Raw genomic sequence first — 15,690 nt, 5'->3', positions numbered from 1 at the left:
TCACCAACTTTCTCTTCCGAATGCAAAAATATTTTGTTGAGCCCAACCTACATAGGTAGGAATGATCATCAAAATAAAATAAGAAATCAGAGCTCGAACAGAAAGGTTTAGGTGTTCGTTTTTCCCGCTCGCTGTTCGGGAGTGGAATAGTAGAGAGATAGTATGATTGTGGTTCGATGAACCCTCTGCCAAGCACTTAAATGTGAATTGCAGAGTAGTCATGTAGATGTAGATGTAGATGTAGATGAACACTTGGTTCAAGAATCATTAAAGAAGGTTGTATACATGGAAGAATCCTGGAGATCCTAAAAGGTATCAGATAGATTATATAATGGTAAGACAGAGATTTAGGAATCAGGTTTTAAATTGTAGGACATTTCCAGGGGCAGATGTGGACTCTGACCACAATCTATTGGTTATGACCTGTAGGTTAAAACTGAAGAAACTGCAAAAAGGTGGGAATTTAAGGACATGGGATCTGGATAAGCTGAAAGAACCAGAGGTTGTACAGAGTTTCAAAGAGAGCATAAGGGAACAATTGACAGCAATGGGGGAAGGAAATACAGTAGAAGAAGAATGGGTAGCTTTGAGGAATGAAATAGTGAAGGCAGCATAAGATCAAGTAGGTAAAAAGACGAGGGCTAGTAGAAATCCTTGGTAACAGAAGAAATATTCAATTTAATTGATGAAAGGAGAAAATATAAAAATGCAGTAAATGAAGCAGGCAAAAAGGAATACAAACGTCTCAAAAATGAGATCGACAGGAAGTGCAAAATGGCTAAACAGGAATGGCTAGATGACAAATGTAGTGATGTAGAGGATTACATCACTAGGGGTAAGATAGATACTGCCTACAGGAAAATTAAAGAGACCTTTGGAGAGAAGAGAACCACGTGTATGAATATCAAGAGCTCAGATGGCAACCCAGTTCTAAGCAAAGAAGGGAAGGCAGAAAGGTGGAATTAGTTTATAGAAGGTTTATACAAGGGCGATGTACTTGAGGACAATATTATGGAAATGGAAGAGGATGTAGATGAAGATGAAATGGGAGATAGAATACTGCGTGAAGAGTTTGACAGAGCAATGAAAGACCTGAGTCGAAACAAGGTCCCCGGAGAAGACAACATACCATTGGAACTACTGACAGCCTTGGGAGAGCCAGTCCTGACAAAACTCTACGACCTGGTGAACAAGATGTATGAAACAGGCGAAATACCCTCAAACTTCAAGAAGAATATAATAATTCCAATCCCAAAGAAAGCAGGTGGTGACAGATGTGAAAATTACCGAACTATCAGTTTAATAAGTCACGGCTGCAAAATACTAACGTGAATTCTTTACAGACGAATGGAACAGCTGGCAAAAGCCGACCTCGGGGAAGATCAGTTTGGATTGCATAGAAATGTTGGAGCACTTGAGGCAATATTGACCCTACAGCTTACCTTAGACGTTGGATTAAGAAAAGGCAAACCTACGTTTCTAGCATTTGTAAAGTTGGCAGGGGTAAAATAAAGGGAGTGAAAGGCTATTTACAATTTGTACAGAAACTATATGGCAGTTATCAGAGTCGAGGGGCATGAAAGGGAAGCCGTGTTTGGGAAGGGAGTGAGGCAGGGTTGTAGCCTATCCCCGATGTTATTCAATCTGTATATTGAGCAAGCAGTAAAGGAAACAAAAGAAAAATTTGGAGTAGGTATTAAAATGCATGGAGAAGTAAAAACTTTGAGGTTCGCCGATGACATTGTAATTCTGTCAGAGACGGCAAAGGAGTTGGAACAGCAGTTGAACGGAATGGACAGTGTCTTGAAAAGAGGATATAAGATGAACATCAACAAAAGCAAAACGAGGATAATGGAATGTAGTCAAATTAAATCGGGTGATGCTGAGGGATTTAGATTAGGAAATGACACTTAAAGTAGTAAAGGAGTTTTGCTATTTGGGGAGCAAAATAACTGATGATGGTAGAAGTAGAGGATATAAAATGTAGACTGGCAATGGCAAGGAAAGCGTTTCTGAAGAAGAGAATTTTGTTAACATCGAGTATAAATTTAAGTGTCAGGAAGTCATTCCAGAAAGTATTTGTATGGAGTGTAGCCATGTATGGAAGTGAAACATGGACGATAAATAGTTTGGACAAGAAGAGAATAGAAGCTTTCGAAATGTGGTGCTACAGAAGAATGCTGAAGATTAAATGGGTAGATCACATAACTAATGAGGAAGTATTGAATAGGATTGGGGGGAAGAGAAGTTTGTGGCACAACTTGACCAGAAGGAGGGATCGGTTGGTAGGACATGTTCTGAGGCATCAAGGGATCACCAATTTAGTATTGGAGGGCAGCGTGGAGGGTAAAAATCGTAGAGGGAGACCAAGAGATGAATACACTAAGCAGATTCAGAAGGATGTAGGTTACAGTAGGTAGAGATGAAGGAGCTTGCACAGGATAGAGTAGCATGGAGAGCTGCATCAAACCAGTCTCAGGATTGAAGACGACAACAACAACAACAACAACATCAACATCATCCTGACTTTATGGTGTAAATATAGATTCTGTATCAGTTCTCTCGCTTTCCAATCTACTGCTTTCCTCCCCAAAATATCCATCAGCTTGTTCCACTGAACGCTGTCAAAAGCCTTTTCTAAAGCTATAAAAACAGAAAAGATTTCTCTACCTTTTTCCATACATCTTTCCCCTATAGTTCTTAACAGGACAATCGCACCTCTTTTTTCTTTTCGTCTTCTATATCAGAACTGCTCCTCTCCAATCCATGTACCCAGCTTGCCATATAGTCTTCTGTTCAACACTCTCAGCAACACTTTAGCTGCATGAGAAATTAGACTGATGGCCCTATGCTCTTCACATTTTTTAGTGTTTCTCTTTTACTCTATTGGTATTATAACTATTGCAAGGAAGTACACTGACCATTCCCTTTGTCATATATCTCATTATAGAGGTAGACTATTTTTCTTGATTTGTTTCCCAGATTCTTCAACAGTTCTGCTGGAAAAGCATCAGTTCCACTTGACTTCCTATTCTTCATCTCCTTCAGCGTCTTTTCTACTTCTGCTTCCAAGTTGGTGAATCCCTTTCCATCTTCCGGCACATATTACTCCTCTTCAACCTTAATTTTGCTTTCTGTTTCATCCTCCTTATACAGGCATTCAGCATATTGAAACTTCCTGGCATCATATCAGCGCACACTCCGCTGCAGAGTGAAAATATCATTTTGGGATATATACCTGTATTAACACCAGATCTTTTGAACTACCCTTCAGTAGTCTCATTATCAGTCTTCCTTCAAAATATTGTTCCTTCATTACCTTATTTTTCAGCTTTTACCCTATCAATATTCCTACTCTGTTTTCACCACTCTTGATTTCCCCTGAGTAAAAGAGCTTATAATCTCCACGTTATATCTTCCCATTCTCTCCACATCTCATTTCACACAAACCAAGGGCATCTAATCTGTTCCTTTCCATCTCCTGTTCTGCATTCTCTAGCTTTGCTGCTTGCAGTTGTGTCCTCACATGCCATGTTCCAATCCCTATCTTTCCTTCCTTTTTGTCCCTTTCTAATATATCTACTCTCAATGTGTTCCCCTCTCAGAGATCCGAATGAGGATAAGTTTTAACCCCAGAATCTTTCATATGGGAGACATACCATGTATTGCTTGGGAATGTAATGTGGTAGTTTCACGTTGCTTTGTACATAGGCAGTAGGTTGCCCAGCACAAAATCTGCTGCTCACTATGAGTCATACGTTGTCTGTAGCCGCCCCTCTGGGGTAAAGTCGCTACTCTTTTTGTACCCAAAGAGAAAAGGGTGCCTCTTCCGCCAGTTTCACCATTCCGAAAGACTCTTTTCTCTGCTGTCGCTTCCATTGAGGTCTTATACTTATAATAGGAAATGGACATGGTGAGGACAGGTTTGGGATAGGAAAGGGGGAGCGATAAGCCGTTATGGGACACACTTCGTCTGGCTCCTCCCCTTTAGCCTGTCTGACTTGGGTGACCTTCTGGTAGCTAAGCTACCGCCAGCATAGCCCTCCGGATCCATAGCACGCAAACCTCCTCGCCTGTGCGGACAGTGTTAGGTTAAGGCGATGTTCCCTGGAGAGGGAGAGGGAGAGGGAGAGGAGGAGGAGGAGGAGGAGGAGGAAAGAAAGTAGGTCGTCTGGCCAAGGCGCTTCGCCAGTGTCGTGAGTGACCATTGTGCAAAGATCTGTTGTCCACAAAACGAAGTGAGAATTTCCATGTTCGTCTTCGACAGGATGCTATAGAAGGAACTATCAGGTGGTGTCATTCCTCTGCTTGCCGAGTTTTTTTGGAATGTCTCAGGCCTTCAGAAGAATTTTAAGATAGAACGCAACATTTATGGCGGCCCTGAAGCGGTTTATGTTGGAACATAAAAGCACTCCTCTTAGTTTAGCTGAGGTCCATTATCGGACATGCTGTAAGGTTCGGACCATCAAGATGATGATGTCTGTGATAAATGTGTTGCTCAGTTTAGGCCTAAATGAAAAACACTCGAAACACGGTGCCTGAAGTGGCCGTCGGAAAGGCAGTTTGGGAGCATAACGTCTTCTCCTCCCTGTGAGGAAATTCATGAGTCAGGGATTGGCTGCTTCTCCAGCAGGGAAAAAAATATTATTAGCTTTGGGTAGGATTGGCTAGGATTGGCCAGGTGGTCAGACATCCACATCTACAACTACATGGATACTCTACAAATGATTTTTAAGTGCCTGGCAGAGGATTCATCGAGCCACCTTCACATTTCCCTATTATTCCAATATCGTATAGCGCGCGGAAGAAATGAACACCTATATCTTTCCGTACGAGCTCTGATTCGCGTATTTTATCGTGGTGATCGTTCCTCCCTGTGTAGGTCGGTATCAACAAAATATTTTCGATTCGGAGGAGAAAGTTGGTGACTGGAACTTCGTGAGAAGATTCCGTCGCAACAAAAAAGGCCTTTCTTTTAATGATTTCCAGCCATATCCTGTATCATTTCTGTGGCACTCTCTCCCACATTTCGCGATAGTAGAAAACTTGCTGCATTTCCTTTAACTTTTCGATGTACTCCGTCAGTCCTATCTGGAAGGATCCCACACCGCGCAACAGTATTCTAAGAGGACGGACAAGGGTAGTTAGTAAGTCTGTTACATTTTCTAAGTGTCCTGCCAATAAAACGCATCTTTGGTTAGCCTTCCCCACAACATTTTCTGTGTGTTCTTTCCAATTTAAGTTGTTCGTAATTGTAATAACTAGATATTTAGTTGAATTTAATGCTTTTAGATTAGACTGATTTATCGTGTAACCGAAGTTTTAGTTCCTTCTAGTACTCATGTGGTTGACCTCACACTTTTCGCTATTTAGGATCAGTTGCCACTTTTCGCACCATTCAGATATTTTTTTCTAAATCGTTTTGCAGTTTGTTTTGATCTTCTGGTGACTTTATTAGTCGATAAACGACAGCGTCATCTGCAAACAACCGAAGACGACTGCTCAGATTGTCTTCCAAATCGTTTATATAGATAAAGAACAGCCAAGGGCCTAGAACACTACCTTGGGGAACGCCAGAAATCACTTCTGTGTTACTCGATGACTTTCCGTCCATTACTACGAACTGTGACCTCTGACAGGAAATCGTAAATTCAGTCACATAACTGAGACGATATTCCATAAGCACGCAATTTCACTACGATAAATGAGACGAGCTAGAGGGGAGATGTGGCGCTCGTGAAGTCTTGTAATTGGTGTAAATTCAAGTGGGGGTGGTTGCATTGATGCGCTTCTCAAGTTAACTGAGTTTCTATGGAAGAGGACGAGGGGTAAAACGTTCTTCTGATCAGACTCCAGTCTGGAGATTCTGGTCTTGACTCTTCTTAAGTGTGGTTTGCACTTGGGACACCCGTCCTGAGCACGACTTCACACCAGCACTGGTCTCGACTGGCGAGCCTGTGGTGAAGTCTTAGCTGTACCAACAGTTCGAATGTCAATCGTCTCGGACAAGTAACTGTGCTGAGGACAGGCTTGGTTTCAGGTCTGCCACCTTCACGTTCGATCTCCTTGTGCGCACTGCCATATAGATGAGTGAAATTGGTCCACGGTATCACCGGTGAACGGGGGTGTCACAAGCTGAGATTTCAGGGCTTCGTTAGAGAATAATTGCAATCCACTGACAGGTCGCCTATTTGCAACTTTGCATATTTTGTGCCCGGGATAATGAATTACAGGCGCTACTCTACATGTGCTTGGGCCAAGACCATCACCTGAGACAGCGCTACGCATCAAGCAAGGGCTGTAGTGTTGCTGTTCCGGTTTGTTAGGGCAAACATAATCAAAGTCTCGCCACTTGTTCTCAGCTCCACCAACGCAGCCTAACTTCTGTGTAGAATAAATGATCAAAGTCTATTCAGGTCGAGATAACTTCAGATTTCATTATCCACGTTTTGAGCCAGAGTAGATTTGACAGATAAATCTCCATCTTTGCCAACCAAACGCCACTCAGTGTAGTGCTAATTATTTATTGCTTCAGTTCGTGTCGGCAACAGTTCATGAATTATTAGTTATTTCGCTTAAATCGTGTTGTTTGTACTGTTTTATAATTAGAAAACTCGTGCCATTTTCTTATAAAAGATTAATCCTATGTTGATATATGATACTCACCATTCCATTAATTTTTCTCAGCATTCAAGTTTTATTTAAGATTCTGATTAAAAGCGATAACCTCCAGCGCACGCAATCACTGTCAGAGGGCAAAATCACTTTAGTAGACGCCTGGTTCGCAGAAGAGCTTCTGTGAATTTTGGAAGGTAGGAGACGAGGTACTGGTAGAATTGAAGCTGCAAGGACGGGTCGTGAGTCGTGCTTGGGTAGCTCAGTTGGCAGAGCACTTGCCCGCGAAAGGAAAAGGTCCCGAGTTCGAGTCTCGGTCCGGCACACAGTTTTAATCAGTCAGGAAGTTTCATATCCCTCCATCCTTACACCTACACCCACTCCAGATCCTATCCCAACGAAACTTCAACCAGCTCCCTCCCCAGACATTGAGACCTGCCCCGACATTTATTCCCTCCTACCAACATTAGATCTTCTCCACCTACCCCAATCCACATAAGGGCTCCTCTCTCCTTTCCCTCACCATCCTTCCTCATCCCTTTCCTACTGCAACCACTGTCCTACCTCCACGACACACTACTCTTTACCCTCTGTCTTTCCCACCGACTGTTCCACCTCAGCTCCTACATCTTACCTCTATAGTTTCTCTACATAACAGATCCCCTAGCTTTCTACCCACACGCCTCAATCCTATGTAATTTAGGCTCTCCCCTGGCAATACTTCTATCTGTAGTGCACGTCTTTCAGATTTTGAGTGAATGTGCAGTGGTTCAACGCTTTTATTAGGAGACTTTTTCCCTACTGCGATGTGTTTTTAAAATGTATTTTCCTTTTTTAACCGTCCGTCTTTGATTTTTACTTTAAAATAGAAAACAGTCCCAAATGTTTGCATATTCTAATTACAACTTTTTTTAGTTTTGCTTGGCCGAAGAGTGGAGAACTGTACCGCTGACAGCCCTCTCCACTCCCACTCCCCTACCCCCTCCCACCCCACCCCACCCCACCCCCTCCCACAATATGGGACGAGCGGGATGAAATAACAATAAACAAAAAAACGGGTAGAGGAGTTTTTTCTTCTTGGGAGCGAAGTGTTAACCACGAGGACGCCTGTACGCGCCCGATGGCTGTGGATAAACGTATAATTTTTCCAGCATATCGAGTGTAGATTGAAGTCACCAACGACTATAATTGTATGAGTGGGGTACCTGTTTGAGTTCATCCGAACGGACAAGGAAACCAGCAATTTTGTAGTCTGTATCATTTAATTCTTCACTGCTTGATTCACCTAGGGTGCTACAAGACGTGTCCGAATTTCTGTGCTGTCTTCTTGTTCAGACAGAGCTTCATCTTCAAACCATTCAGTAACAAATGATTTAAAGTTCTGTACTCACCTCAGATGTTCTTTGCATTCACAGGTAGCATGGTATATAACTGCGTGCTAAGTAAGGAATAATAGTATCTTAAAAACTTATTCTATACCGAGCGAGATGGTGCAGTGGTTAGCACATTGTACTCGCATTCGGGAGGACGACGGTTCAATCCCGCATCCGGCCATCCTGATTTAGGTTTCCCGTGATTTCCCTAAATCGCTCCAGGCAGATGCCGGGATGGTTCCTTTGAAAGGGCACGGCCGACTTCCTTCCCCGTCCTTCCCTAAACCGATGAGACCAATGACCGCGCAGTTTGGTCTCTTCCCCCAAAACAATCCATAGTGCTCAGAGCCAACTTATTCTATTTATGGCACAAAACTTATGTTCATCTGAAGGTGTTCTGAGATTGAGAAATACTTACCTTCGACTGAGCACTGGATTGTAACATTTACAGTGCTTCTGATCTCTCAACAAACAGTATAACTGTGCCAAACTGATAACTGTTATCTAGCTATTTTAACAACTCGTTCTAATAAAATATAAGTGTGGGGAAGGCACCTGGTGCGCTACGGGGTCTAAGAGACCCCTGCCAAGCATCATACGAGTAAGACTACAAAATTCATAAAATAATAAATTCGACTTGCAACAAAGGATATTCCTTCTGAAGAAAGGCAATTATATTTCCAAGGATTGTACAAGTCATCAACTAAAATAAGGAAATTTTAAGAAAATCTCTTGAGAGAATGAAAGGTTGCCAGCTCTGAAAGACACCTGTCCGGCATCCAAGGGTTAAACATTTGCCGATCGTCCCTTGATTGGTTTATTGGGAACCCATATGATACGGTGTCGATGCCTGTAGCGTTTGCGTACTTTGGGAGTTAAATGGATGAGGTATTTGCAGGCTGGGCTGGCAGTGGCGACTGCAGTGTCGTCCTGCGGCAGCTGAGCTGCGTGTGGGTTATGGGGTTCACACGGTGAGGCCGTGACTGCGCGTGCGTGACGAACGGGAAGGCGGGCGATGTAGAGCGGCCGCCGCCCTCCGCCGTGTTTCCCCCCACTTCCTGCCCTGATGGACCGCAATTGGCCGCGGAAGCTGCCGCCATTGACCGTGGCCGGCTCACTGCTGCCACCTGGCGCCCAAAACCGCAACTGCATGCGCTGCTGGGCCAGAAACTGCAACAAACGCTGTATGTTCGTGATGGGTTTCCCACATCTCGTTTCCCAACAACTGGTTTCCATTACGTTATTGCTTCTCATTGCTCATATAAACACTCCACTGATTGTGCAGTGCAGGATTTCATGAGCGATTGTCTTTCCTGCTGTTGAATCTCCTGAGCTGTACGGTCGTGGTCCGTGAAAGTGTTCTGTTCCGGATGTTTCGCCCAGAGCTGCGTTGGCCATCTTAAGAGGTGCTCTTGCTTCGACTCTGAATTGTCGACTGCCAACCCACACATCGAAAAATGTCATAAATAACGTGAAAATGAGATGTGGGTGAAGTTTGTGTGTGATTTGCAGAGAAAATTCTTGTCAAAAATAAAACCTAATAATCAAAATATTTCCGGCCGCAGCGATGTCGGAGATTTAATGTTTTGCCAGGTTCCTGATATTCAAGGTACTCTCGTGAAATGGTCGTACCGGAAAATCCCTACTCCATCTCTACCTCAGAGATGCTCTGTCCCCTCGCTCGTGTGCCGAGTATAACACTACATAAAAACGCACTTATATCTTGATAACCTGCCATTGTAGCATCAGTAACCGATATAACAAATGCGCCAGACACTTCTTGTCTTATATAGGCGATGCCGACCGCAGCGATGTATTCTGCCTGTTTCCATATATCCGTATTTGAATACGCATGCGTATACCAGTTTTGGCGCTTCAGTTTAGATACTGCTGAGAATCCCCTGTAGGCAAAAACCTGACGGAGAAACATTAGGGACTCATGTCGGTGAAATAGAGGAAAAGTGCTTATAACAGGATCAAATGTCCCAGCGAAACTAAAGAAATAGGGTCTGTATGATCACTAGGTTTTCCGGGATAGAGTTCAACACAAAAGACAATAAGTAAGCAGTAATAGGGTAATGGGCACCACCTCAATTTCAATATCAAGTTGATATGAGAATTAATTAGATGAATTAATCACCCACCACCCTACCCTCCATCCACATCCCACATCCACCCCACCCTCAACCCCCCCCCCCCCCCGATGATGTAATGTCTTTTTCGTTAGCATGCGCGTGGATTCCCCCCCCCCTCTCCCCATCCTCCTCCTCCCCCATCTGCCCTATTGGCTGGATTTTCAAATTTTGGTGGCAACTTCAAAAATTGTGGGGATTTCTCCAAAGCTCTTTTAAATTCCGATTCTAATACTGGATCCCCAATCTCTTCTAAATCGACTCCTGTTTCTTGTTCTATCATATCAGACAAATCTTCACCCTCATAGAGGCTTTCAATGTATTCTTTCCACCTATCTGCTCTCTCCTCTGCATTTAACAGTGGAATTGCCGTTGCACTCTTAATGTTACCACCGTTACTTTTAATGTCACCAAAGGTTGTTTTGACTTTCTTGTATGCTGAGTCTGTCCTGCCGACAATCATATCTTTTTCGATGTCTTCAGATTTTTCCTGCAGCCATTTCGTCTTAGCTTTCCTGCACTTCCTATTTATTTCATTGCTCAGCGACTTGTATTTCTGTATTCTTGATTTTCCCGGAACATGTTTGTACTTCCTCCTTTCATCAATCAACTTAAGTATTTCTTCTGTTACCCATGGTTTCTTCGAAGCTACCTTCTTTGTACCTATGTTTTCCTTCCCAACTTCTGTGATGGCCCTTTTTAGAGATGTCCATTCCTCTTCAACTGTGCTGCCTACTGCACTGTTCCTTATTGCTGTATCTATAGCGTTAGAGAACTTCAAACGTATCTCGTCATTCCTTAGAACTTCCGTATCCCACTTCTTTGCGTATTGGTTCTTCCTGACTAATGTCTTGAACTTCAGCCTACTCTTCATCACTACTATATTGTGATCCGAGTCTATATCTGCTCCTGGGTACGCCTTACAATCCAGTATCTGATTTCGGAATCTCTGTCTGACCATGATGTAATCTAATTGAAATCTTCCCGTATCTCCCGGCCTTTTCCAAGTATACCTCCTCCTCTTGTGATTCTTGAACAGGGTATTCGCTGAATGACGTATTGGTTCGTAAATGAGCCTGGTAACTGTATTTTTAATTCAGATTGGCCTGTTTGAATACTATAATTAGGTTTGTATTATCTCTCACCATATGGAATATGTCTGGCTCAGATAAAATACATCAAATGCCATATGGCGACCAAAACACAAATATCGTCGAATTTAATGTTGCTTTTCCACAACAACATCGTCAAATATGAGCACTGTGTCTGGCTTTACATTTTCCACTGGAGGGATATCACTGCGGTCACTGAATATCGTGTATGCCACACCATCTACACTCTGCGATACTTCCTATGTTAGTTGGTATTTGGGGGAAAGAGCGTTTTTAAAAATACACGTACATGCTGAAAGAAGACTCTACCCGGACGTGTTATTAGCGACATGAGAACACTTGTCTTGCCGCAGTTGGATGGACCTACGATTATGCCTACTCAGGGTACCCTCCGCCACACACCGTCAGGTGGCTTGCTGAGTATGGATGTAGATTATTGCTCGTATGTTGTCGGGAAGGAGTATGCCATTCTTCTTACGGTCTTTTTGCACAACGTCACAGCTCCAGTCACAACAAAGTCTCGATGCTTCATCCACCCTGCCGTGATGCCTACTGCGTCAGGTACTGGCGTGCAATGAGTTTTTATGGAAAATGGTGACGCTATGCCCTTCCGTGATACCGGCTATGTCAGGTACTGGCTTCCAATGTGGTTTTTATGGAGAATTTAGTTAAATGAAATAATTTTCTGCTGTTGTAGGCTTACAGTGAAAATACTGGTGGCAATAGCTTTAGTACTTGCAATATAATAAGAGGTAAGAAATAAGAAACACATGGATAGTTATATATAAATTTTTATTCAGCAATCATACACAGGATGCACTACATAAACTGGTCCTTTCTTAATCTTAACGCCAGTACAGAATATAGAAAACAATTTTTGCCGGCACCATACTGATCCACTGTTCGATGCCGTCTACGTGCACGCTGTTCATACTTAGATACTCTATGTCTCTATACACAGCTTTAACACAAGGCAGCCATCTGTTCAGTCTTTCCAATACAATGGCTAGCAGCATCTGTAGATCGAAAAGTTTGTAGCGGAGGAGTGCTGTAGATAAATGGATATGTCATCTGATTTCACACGGAGTGTAGAATCATTGTACATTGTTGTAATGGATAGATTTAGAGCAGCACAGTAAATGTCCGAAGGAGGACGGCTCGGAATATTCTCGGCGGTCAATTGCTGCTTGATGTATGCTTTTGCATACCCAGTTCATCCCATTCCACCTCCGTACACCGCACTTAAATACTTTTAGCTGCATTCTCGATCTCTATCACAATGCGCCACTCTCTGTCTGTGGTTGCTTCTATACCAATATGTAAACGTTTCGAACCACTAGTGGTTAAATTACGCACTGAAGAGAAGCGTAGTGGTGCACATGGCTTAATTGATCTCTTCTCGTCCACTAAATCCTCGCCCTGTCCATGCAGTATCAGTGGTATATTCTGCGATGGCGCGAGTGATGGGATCCAGTACCAACCTGTGTCACGCTGAATTCATCTACATCTACAGGGATACTCTGCAAATCACATTTAAGTGCCTGGCAGAGGGTTCATCAAACCACCTTCACAATTCTCTATTATTCCTATCTTGTATAGCGAGCGGAAAGAACGAACACCTATATCTTTCCGTACGAGCTCTGATTTCCCTTATTTTATCGTGGCGATCGTTTCTCCCTATGTAGGTCGGTGCCAACAAAGTATTTTCGCATTCGGAGGAGAAAGTCGGTGGTGGGAATTTCGTGAGAAGATTCCGTCGCAACAGAAAACACCTTTCTTTTAATGATGTTCAGCCCAAATTCTGTATCATTTCTGTGACACTCTCTCCCATATTTCGCGGTAATACAAAATGTGCTGCCCTTCTTTGAACTTTTTCGATGTACTCCGTCAGTCCTGTCTGGTAAGGATCCCACACGGCGCAGCAGTATTCTAAAGGAGGACGAACAAGCGTAGTGTAGGCAGTCTCCTTAGTAGATCTGATACATTTTCGAAGTGTCCTGCCAATAAAACCCAGTCTTTGGTTTGCCAAAGGCACAACATTTTCGATGTGTTCCTTCCGATTTACGTTGTTCGTAATTGTAATACCTAGGTATTTAGTTGAATTTACGGCTTTTAGATTAGACTGATTTATCGTGTAACCGAAGTTTAGCGAATTCCTTTTAGGACTGATGTGGATGACCTCACACTTTTCGTTATTTGGGGCCAACTGCCAATTTTCGCACAATTCAGATATCTTTTATAAATTATTTTGCAATTTGTTGTGATCTTCTGATGACTTCATTAGTCGATAAACGACAGTGTCATCTGCAAACAACCTGAGACGGCTGCTTAGATTGTCTCTCATATCGTTTATCTATATAAGGAACAACAAAGGCCTGTAACACTACCTTGGGGAACGCCAGAAATCACTTCTGTTTTACTCGATGACTTTCCGTCAATTACTACGAACTGTGACCTCTCTGACAGGAAATCACAAATCCGTTCACATAACTGAGACGATATTCCATAATCACGCAATTTCACTACAAGCCGCTTGTGTGGTACAGTGTCAAAAGCCTTCCGGAAATCCAGAAATACGGAATAGATCTGAAATCCCTTGTCAATAGCACTCAACACTTCATGTGAATAAAGAGCTAGTTGTGTTTCACGTGAACGATGTTTTCTAAACTCATGCTGACTATGTCAATAGACAGTTTTCTTAAAGGTAATTCGTAATGTTTGATCACAATATGTTCCAAAATCCTGCTGCATATCGACGTTAACGATATGGGCATGTAATTTAGTGCACGAGTCCTACCTTTCTTGAATATTGGTGTGACCTGCGCAACTTTACATTCTTTGGGTACGGATCTTTCGTCAAGCGAACGGTTGTATATGATAAGTGTGGAGCTAATGCATCAGCATACTCCGAAAGGAACCTAATTCGTATACAGTCTGGACCAGAAGACTTGCTTTTACGGGGGCTATCCACAAAGTACATTACGTTTTGTAATTAAAAATAAATAAAGTATTGGAACAATTTTTTATTACATACATATGAAAGCCACACTTAAATACTACTTCTCTACATAGTTACCATTTAAATTAAGGCACTTATAGTAGAGATGGACGCGGCCGCCTGCGCCTTCAACCACGTGGTTACCTCTTCTTTTGGAACAGAAAAGGTGTGATTTTTGTGGATTTCCTGGAAAGAGGCACTACAATAAACTCTCAAAAGTATTGCCAAACTCTGCACAACCTCAGAAGAGCAATACAAAACAAGCGCAGGGGAAAGTTGGCCTCAAAGATCTTGCTGATTCACGACAACGCCCGGGCCCACATGGCAAATGCCACTCGTCAAGTTCTCGAATCTTTTAAGTGGGAATTGTTTCCTCATCCGCCGTATAGACCCGACCTGGCACCGAGCGACTTCCACTTATTCCCAGCAATGAAGAAGTGTTTGGCTATGCAGCGTTTTGACGACGACGCACAGCTTCAAGAAGAGTGGTTGAAAGTGCAGGTGGCCGAATTTTACGACGAAGGAATTTCCAATCTCGTCCATCGCTACGATAAGTGCCTTAATTTAAATGGCAACTATGTAGAGAAGTAGTATTTAAGTGTGGCTTTCATCTGTATATAATTAAAAAAATTCCAATACTTTATTTTTAATTCCAAAACGTGATGTACTTTGTGGATAGCCCTCGTATTAAGTGATTTAAGTTGTTTTATTACTGCGAGGACATTTATGTTGGCAGCTGTTCTCGATTCGGATTCTGGAATATTTACTTCGTCTTCTTTTGTGGAGGCATTTCTGAAGGCTGTATTTAGTAACTCTGCTTTGGCAGCACTGTCTTCGATAGTATCTCCATTGTTAACCCGACGGGAGGCCCTCGCCACACGACATTTCATTTCATTGCGAAGAACATTGATTGTTCCGAGCCGCTAACATACTTCACATACAGCCAGAATTTCTTTGGGTTTTCTGCCAGGTTTCGAGACAAAGTTTTGTTGTGGTAACTGTTATAAGCATCTCGCATTGAAGTCCCCGCTAAATTTCGAGCTTCTGTAAAAGATCGCCAATCTTGGGGATTTTGCGTCTTTAGATTTGGCATGTTTGTTTCGTTGTTTCTGCAACAGTGTTCTAACCCGTTTTGTGAACCAAGGAGGATCAGCTCCGTCGTTTATTTATTTTGTATAAATCTCTCAATTGCTGCCGATAGTATTTCTTTGAATTCAAGCCACATCTGGTCTACACTTATATTATTACTTTGGAATGAGTGGAATTTGGGAATGAATGATCACTGGCGCACGTTAGCGAGTCAGAGGCTGGCTGGGTGTCTTCAGCCGATAACAACAGCTGTAAGTCCTGCTCCATCAAACTGACCGAGTGTGCGACAGGGTCGCAGGGTGCTGCTGCTTCTGCGGGCCCCAACGGGCTGAGACACATCGCTGTTGCAGACCCGAAGGCTGGAGGACGTT

Source organism: Schistocerca gregaria, chromosome 2 (genome assembly GCF_023897955.1).
Source record: "Schistocerca gregaria isolate iqSchGreg1 chromosome 2, iqSchGreg1.2, whole genome shotgun sequence".
Classification (NCBI taxonomy): Eukaryota; Metazoa; Arthropoda; class Insecta; order Orthoptera; family Acrididae; genus Schistocerca; species Schistocerca gregaria.
Note: the sequence above shows the minus strand (reverse complement) of the source record.